An 8,045-nucleotide genomic window follows, 5' to 3' on the forward strand; every position below is an offset into this window, starting at 1 on the left:
GCGAGGACCTTTGAGAAGAGGGCGAGCACAGCCTTCTAGCCGACGGGGTACGCGACGCTCCACAGGTGGGGCGGGGAGGGTGAGCGGAGGAGGATGGCGGGGTGGGGGCTATCGGGGATGCGTAGCGGGGGCGGCGAGGAGGGGGAGTCAGCGGGACAAGGGGTGGATTCGCCGGGGGTGCGGATTTGCCGGGGCTAAGGCGCGCGCGGCGGGGGTGCAGTGTCGCGTGTGCGCTGCGGGGGTGCGCCGCGGCGGGCGCGATAGTGCGCGCCCTTCCGGGGGGCGAACACGCGCGCGGCTGACGGCTGTTTCTCCGCGCGACTCCAATCACAACCGCACCGACGCCGCCCGTCAACGATACACACCGCCGCGCGGCCGCCAGCGCGACGCCCGTCACCGCGGCCGCGCGGGTGATGTGCAGAGCGGGCTCGGATGTTATGCGCTCGCGCCCGTGCTCCCCGAATACGGCGACGAGCGCCGGGCGGGAGACGAGCGCCGAGGGCAGCAGGTGGCGCCGGTTGTGGGACAGCGTTATCACCAGCAAAGGCGGGGAGGTGGGCGTCAGGGACGCCCACTCCGCGCGGCCGTGCGGGAAGGAACCCGCCGCGGATTGTAGAGCGGAGCGGAGGGCGGAGGTTGTATGGTAATTCGGGGGAGGGGAGCAGAGCGCTTGTTGGAGGAGGAGGAGGAGGAAGAGGTGTATGTGCGCGAGGCGGAGGGGGGTGGACATGGCGGCATTGCGGATGAGGAGTCGCGGGAGGAGGGGGGGAGTTGGGCAATGAGCGCGGAGAGGAGGACGGTGTCTGGTGGGGAGAGACGCTGCGGGGAAGAAGAACGACTCGTAATTTACTGAAGCACCGCTGTAAGGAAAACCCACCTCGACCAGAACAGATCCCTCTCGCTTCCCCCTCTTCCTCTTCGCTTCCTCCCTCGCCTCCTCCCTCCCTCTGCCCCTTCAACCACCCCGCTATGACGGACGCAGTCCCGCGCAAGCCGCGCAACACGCGCAACACGCGCCTCACAGCCTACTACAGCCTCTCGACGCCCGCCGCCACCCCGTCCTCCCCACCGGCCCCGATCCCGTCTGGCCGCGCGGAGGCGGTCGCTCACGCCACCCACCTGACGCGAACCCAGTCTTTGCCAGCTCTGCTTCAGCACAACGCCCGCCTACGCCGCACCTCCTAGTAGTGTCTAGACGACAAGCAATTTGACCTCATATGAGGCCAGCTTTTTTTTTGCAAAAATATATAAATTAAATCGAAACTTTAAAACATTCAGTTTGGACACCATTTCTTTAACGTATACGCGCTCGGCAATAACATCTTGCAAAACATTGGGATGGCGGTTGTCAATGCACAGAGAGAGTAAGAATCTAATGAACTATCAATGATGAGTTGACTTTTTAAACAGGCGTTTTGGTTTCGAAGATATCAACATAAAACGTTTTGAGGTTGGTCAAAAAAGGCTCCTTTTTGGGCATTTTAAAAATGGCTGGAGAAGACGTGCAGATCTCACCAAACTCCACCCTTCCACAACGCAGAAGTCAACTGCCGTGTCGAGAGTATCTTTTTTCCATCTTGTTGAGCTAGCACAAGTCGAGAAAAATAAGTTGAAAAGTGACCTCATATGAGGTCATTTGTCACCTAGACACTAGTCTCAGGGCTTTTCTTAACTCGGCTGCGCGGCGTGCGTGCGTGCGTGCGTGCGTGCGTGGGGAAGTAACCTTACAGTCTTTCCTGCGGCTACAGTATCTCCAGATTGGTCAGATGCAGCACACGCTACCGCCGTCGTCCACAATACAGCCGCCCACCCATCCAGATCATACCCGATCGCAAGCCTACCAAAGCAGCTAGAGTTGTTCTTCTCTCACCTGTCTTCAAACATGCCGCCTCTATCTCTGGAGGAGAAAGCTGTCGCACTCGTCGTGGCCGCTGTAGCGCATCATCATCATGCTCGCCGCAAAAGTGTGATTACTCGCACTCGACGTCCACGAAATCGCCCACTAGCAACACGCGAGCGCCCCTTTCAAAACACATTCTCCAAACCCTTCCATCGCGTTACACAACACCTCGACCGCCATGCGTTTCGACGCATGTTTCGGATGACGCGTCGCGCGTTCTGTAATCTGCTGACCACTCTCTCAATCACACTGCACAGGCCTCACCAACGCGCTACTAACTACCGACGGGAAACGATCACTGCTGATGTGCGACTAGGAGTAACTTTGCGTATACTGGCGGGTGCGGAAGTCCTTGATGTTTGTTACATCTTCAAAATTGGAAACTCTACAGCATATAATTTGCTTCATGACACTGTAGATGTCATGAACAGTGTGTTGCGCTTTCCTAAACTGCCGCGAACGGAGGAGGCGTTGCATGCGGCAGCTAGGGACTTCAAAATTTCCCGATCCCAGTTCAATCCACTAGATGGCTGTGTGGGAGCCCTAGATGGAATTTGTATGAAATTGAAGAAACCGAAGAACGAGAGTGTACCTGCGTCATTTTACTGTCGAAAGGGCTACTACGCCATTCCTATCCAGGCCGTGTGTGATTCTAACTATCTTTTTCGTTATGCATCGGGACTTTGCGGCGGCGCGACACACGATTCTCTTGCGAATGCGGTATCAGGGTTCATGGAAGAGGTAAATGATGGACTGTTGGGGGAGGTATTCTGGGTTGCGGGCGACGAGGCGTATTCGGTTTCCGAATGGATAATTGTGCCATATCCGGCCTCAACGCTAACGGATGATGAAGATAACTTTAACTTTTATCTTTCTTCTCTTAGGATTCACATCGAACAAGCTTTTGGAATGCTAACGGCGAGGTGGCGTCTTCTTCGCGACCGCCTAAATTTCTCATTGCGCCATTGCTCTAACATAATGTCAGTCTGTATAAAGTTGCACAACTACTGTATCAAAGAAGATGGGGAGCGAGAAAGGCAATCTTGGGATGTCGTCAACGATTCGTTTTTACCGGGGGAGCGCGCGGAACTAGAGATCGATCGTGATCGGTTCATCCTCGAAATGAAGGAGCTGAACCGAACGGTGCTGGGGCAATGCAGAGATTCAGTCGCTGGTACGCAAACTGTGGCTCGTAGAACGCGCAGCACCCTTCCATCCCGAAAGAGAGAGGTGCTGAAAAATATTGTGAAGGAGAAAGGACTTATTCGACCGGCGATGACAAATGTGTAGCTTGGTTCTACGTGTAGTTGACATGCTTGAAGTTGCCTCACCTTCTGTTGACGAAGGTGAGGGGTGGTGGTGGGATTTTGTAAACGAGCGAGAATTTTCGTTTGACGTCAAAGTTCCCCCAGCCACAGCCCCGATACATGCGTCCCTCTTCATCTCTTCATCCCTCCCTACGCCCCTCTCACCCCCATCCGCGCATCCCATCCCGTCCTCTCCCGGCGCCGCCCGTCCCTCCGCCGCAGTTGCCCCGGCGAACCTCCCTGCACACGTCTGTTGCGGACTCACCCGGCAGCGACCGCTCGCCCCCCTCACGGCTCGCATGTCCTCGCGTCGCCCCGAGAAGTGGGGCCACCGCAACTCGCAGTGGATCACTGCGTCAATCGACGAGCTCGCTCACAAGCGTGAGCCGTGCACCACACAAAACACATGCCGTGCCTCCCGCTTAGATGTAGGACGAACTGGCCTTGAAGGACGACAGTGACGCATTCAAAAAAAGTGGCCGCAGTTCTTCCCAATACGTGCGTTGGTTGCCGCGCGTGTGCGCCTCGTTTTTCTTGGTTTTCGGCGCGGCCGTCACCCTGCAGAGCGGTCCGTATCTCATCTCCGCCCGTTACGGCACAAGTTGAGGCAGCCGCGCAGCCAAGTGTTAATACTGTCACAGACGAGACGGATTCCGCACCAAGATATCAAAGTCATTGACCATAGCAAGCACCGTTGGATACCTTCCCAGATCATTTTGACTTGCAATTTTCGCAATATCCATCGGTACCTTGATAATGTCGTAATAATCCGGGGCAGAATCCGGGTCAACCGGATACCAAAATGCCTTGAACCGATTGTCACGTATTAGGGTATCAAGAAAATTTCGCATTTCCATTCGCATTATTCTAATGTACTTGTCTTCTTCAAGCCTCTTCCGATTGACTTCTACTTCTGTTGGAATTTTCGGCCTTTGCGGAGGTGCAATCGGAAGCACTTCGGTCCTTCGCTTCTTTCGGAGACGTTTTGCTGTTGCGGGAGAGAACCGTGGTATCGCCTGAGCCTCATCCAAAAGCGGCGAAAACATACGTTTTCGGGAAGCCTCTGAAGGTGCGCTCAACTCCACAGTTTCGACAAACAGCTCTGTCACCTCTGGCGTCAGCTCGTTCAAGGGGGCATCGGCGGTGCATCACTCGGATGTTTCGAGTGGGCCGACCCGTGTGTCCAGTTAATGCGTCGCCGATTTGCAGTCCTGTGTCTAAGTCCCAAACTCGTACGCTCTGGTCATCCGATCCAGATACTGCACGTTTTCCATCACCACTCATCGCAACGCTATACACCCAATCCGTGTGTCCAGTTAATGCGTCGCCGATCTGCAGTCCTGTGTCCACGTCCCAAACTCGTACGCTCTCGTCACAGGATCTAGATACTGCACGTTTTCCATCACCACTCATCGCAACGCTCGCTACCACACTTGTGTGTCCAGTTAATGCGTCGCCGATTTGCAGTCTTGTGTCCACGTCCCAAACTCGTACGCTCTTGTCCCAGGATCCAGATACTGCACGTTTTCCATCAGCACTTATCGCAACGCTAAACACCCGACCCGTGTGTCCAATTAATGCGTCGCCGATTTGTAGTCCTGTGTCCACGTCCCAAACTCGTACGCTCTTGTCCCAGGATCCAGATACTGCACGTTTTCCATCACCACTCATCGCAACGCTACACACCCACGATTCATGACAGCAGACACTCCACAGCACTTTCTTTTCCGATACACTCCAGAACTGTAGTGTCCCATCAAGATATCCGATAACTGCATAGCGTTTGCTCATACTGACACAACCGCACGTTACTTTTCGGCTCCCCGTTTCAAAATCGTTGCCTAATTCAGTCATCTTCATTTCCTTGTCTGGAGACTGTGTGAAAACTGTGATCCTGGTATCGCCCGGGTTCAAATAGTGTCCATACACGCCACCCGTTGAGTCCATGCCGACTTCGTAAACGGTATTCGGAAGCACAATATGCTCCACCAAACTTCCTCCCGCTCGCCCTACACATTCACTCACAGGCCGCAGCCATGGTCGTGGCGCGTGTTCCTCGATTTCGTCGAGTATCCCTCGCACACTACATAATTCTGATGCCCTGTGCTTGATTCTTCCGTACAGTTGAAAGTAAATCCCTGCACTGCTTTAACCACAAAAAGGTACACTCAGTCGTGCAGCTCTCATCATCAATTCCATCGCATACACTGAATCTTCTTCTCTCGTATCCCTTAAAAGGCTCTCGCTTCCTCCCGTGTTCCTCAAAACGCTATTGAGATCCTTTACAGCTTCCTCGTATTGCCACACACTTCCTCTCTGTATCACTGCCTTCACCCATCGCGCTCTCAAAAATAGATTCTTCAGCTCCTTCACACATCCGCCCTGTTTCAGAACGCGATATATGTTCTCGAAAACATACTTCTCTCTTGCATCCTTGCTCTCTCTGCCCTCGCTCTCAGTCATAGCAAGCAGTCCTCTTCCCTGCCTGCATACATCTGCCAACTTCTTATACCAAACCGTTACACTTTCTTCCTTCTGCGCCTCCTGCACCGCAAAATCGTGCGTCAGATCATGCATCCGTACCCACCCACAATCCTTGTCGTAATGAAGGTCTACTAATCCAACCCTTTCCATCTGCTTCGCGTACTTTTCAGCCGATTCGTAGTCCATCTCCCACAACTCTCTTACCAACGACAAAGGCATCCCGTCTTGCTTCTTCATAACACACAGACTCCGATGTACCTTTCGAAACGAAAACTGACCTAACCTCTCCGCATCGCTCCCCATGCCGGACTCCACAATCTCTAGTGACGCATGTAATGTCGCGTCTAACGACAACAAATACCCATCCCTTGGACTCTCACTGACACTCGTCCCGGCTACGTTCAGAGCCAGCGGCAAACCAGCACACAATTTCAATATTTCCCTCACGGCCTCTTTGAATCTCGGATCATTCGCTTCCTCCGGGTTCGCCCCGCTAGCAAGCATGAGCATGTGAACTGAATCGCTCCCTTCCCTTTCCCTCGGCTCGAAAGTCACTCGCTTACCGACCTGTTTCAGCTCTGAGTCCCTCGTGGAATACAGAAGTCTGCTCCTCTCTCGGCTGTCTCCCGCTGTGTCAGCGAGAATAGATAACTTCTGCAGAATACACGCATCTATACCATTCATGGCCCACACATCATCAATAATGAACAGACATACACGTGTGTTGAACCATGCTCGCATCTTGGTCAGTACCCTGCTCAACTCGCTTTGCTCTCGCATTTTCCCAGCCGCCTGGTTGCCACCAGACGCCTCTACGGCTATACACAGTTGCTCAATCAGCCGCCCTACGTTGGCATCTTTCCCCAAAGACATCAAGTACACTCCGCCTGAAAACTGAGCCTTGATGTCATCGTCGTGCGCAATCGCTCGAAGAGCGCATGTCTTCCCGACTCCGCCCTTCCCCGTTGCCGTCGCTCCTATACTTGTATTCCTATCGGTACTTAGCACGGCCTCCTTTAGCCGCGCCTCACACGTATTCGGTGATCCATCGTTCCCCCGAGAATTCAGTTGCAAATATATTTCTTCGGGATTGTGCTCTGCGTGTATACAGGGCGTGAACACATCAAGCGTACATCGTGCGATGGGCGTGACGGCAGCGCGGATTTCAACTTGGCCACTTGCATTCAAAACTTGTCTCACTGCATCACTTGAATGCTCCTCCCATTTCTTTTTCACCCCCAGAAATACTTGCTCCACAAGATATGCCCTTTTTCCATCGCCAAGTGGATCTCCCGGCCAGTTTGTTGCCCCTTTTCATTTACAATCCTATTGAATTCTGCCAGCTCGTGTAGCTCCCCCTTCACCGTATCCGTGCTCGATTCGCGCTGTCGTGCCTCGGTAAAAACTCCTCAACTTCAAAAATATTCTTTCCTGCATCATCCCTGTACCGAGTGGGCTCCAAATCTCCGCATTCAGGAATACTTAGTCATGGCACCAATAAGGGAAGGTCAGATGGTAGATTCCTTAAGGCTATGACAAGCGTCGTTCTCAATGATGGAGATGCTGATTCCCACCACAGGTCAAGATGTGGAAGGTACAAAATCGAAGGCACAGACCGCATCGCTTCACGAAAGGCCGTTACTAGCGCCTCCTCAGCACATCTAGCACCCGCATCTGAGTGCAGCGATGGATAATCAATGACATGGACCGGGCAACCCTCAAAGCGATACAGAATAGCAGGACCAATCTGCGTCTGTCCCAATCCCTTCATACCGCAAATGAGAAGCCGAGGGCGGAGAACCTGAAAATTCATATGCCTGGAAAATATGGCCAGAGTACAGTCGAGCACAGTAAAACTTTTGCGCAGATACAGAGGTTTTCTTCGGACATGGGAAACGCCGCTTCGGAGCTCTGGACATGGGTTGAAATTGAATTTGAAGCTGGCCGCCTCTCGTGAGCCTTTAAGGCTGTCTGGTTGGCCCTGGTGGCGAGGAGGAGCCCCGATCGCCTAGACTTGAGGTATACCGCTAGAGGCGCCGATGTGCATGGCAATTGCGGCAATTTTGTCGAGACGTGCTATAGCTATCGATGGGCTTCTATATCCTACGCAGTTTCTCCAAACTTGCGCTCGTAATCTGCTCGTATCTTCTCAAAACGTGCCGTGGTTAGCTTCAGTAAAACATCATCATCATCCTTTGCTCTCGTCTCTGCAGTCCGCAATTGTTCTTGCGCCTCCTGCAACACTTCCATTAACTTTCCACTTTCCACAAACGCCGCTAAAGATCCCTCCCCGGTGTCAGCTTGCCGACTACTTAGCGAGTCTGTCAATCCTTTTATATGCTGACAGAGGAACG

This window comes from Chondrus crispus, genomic scaffold (assembly GCF_000350225.1).
Source record: "Chondrus crispus Stackhouse genomic scaffold, scaffold_552, whole genome shotgun sequence".
Lineage (NCBI taxonomy): Eukaryota > Rhodophyta > Florideophyceae > Gigartinales > Gigartinaceae > Chondrus > Chondrus crispus.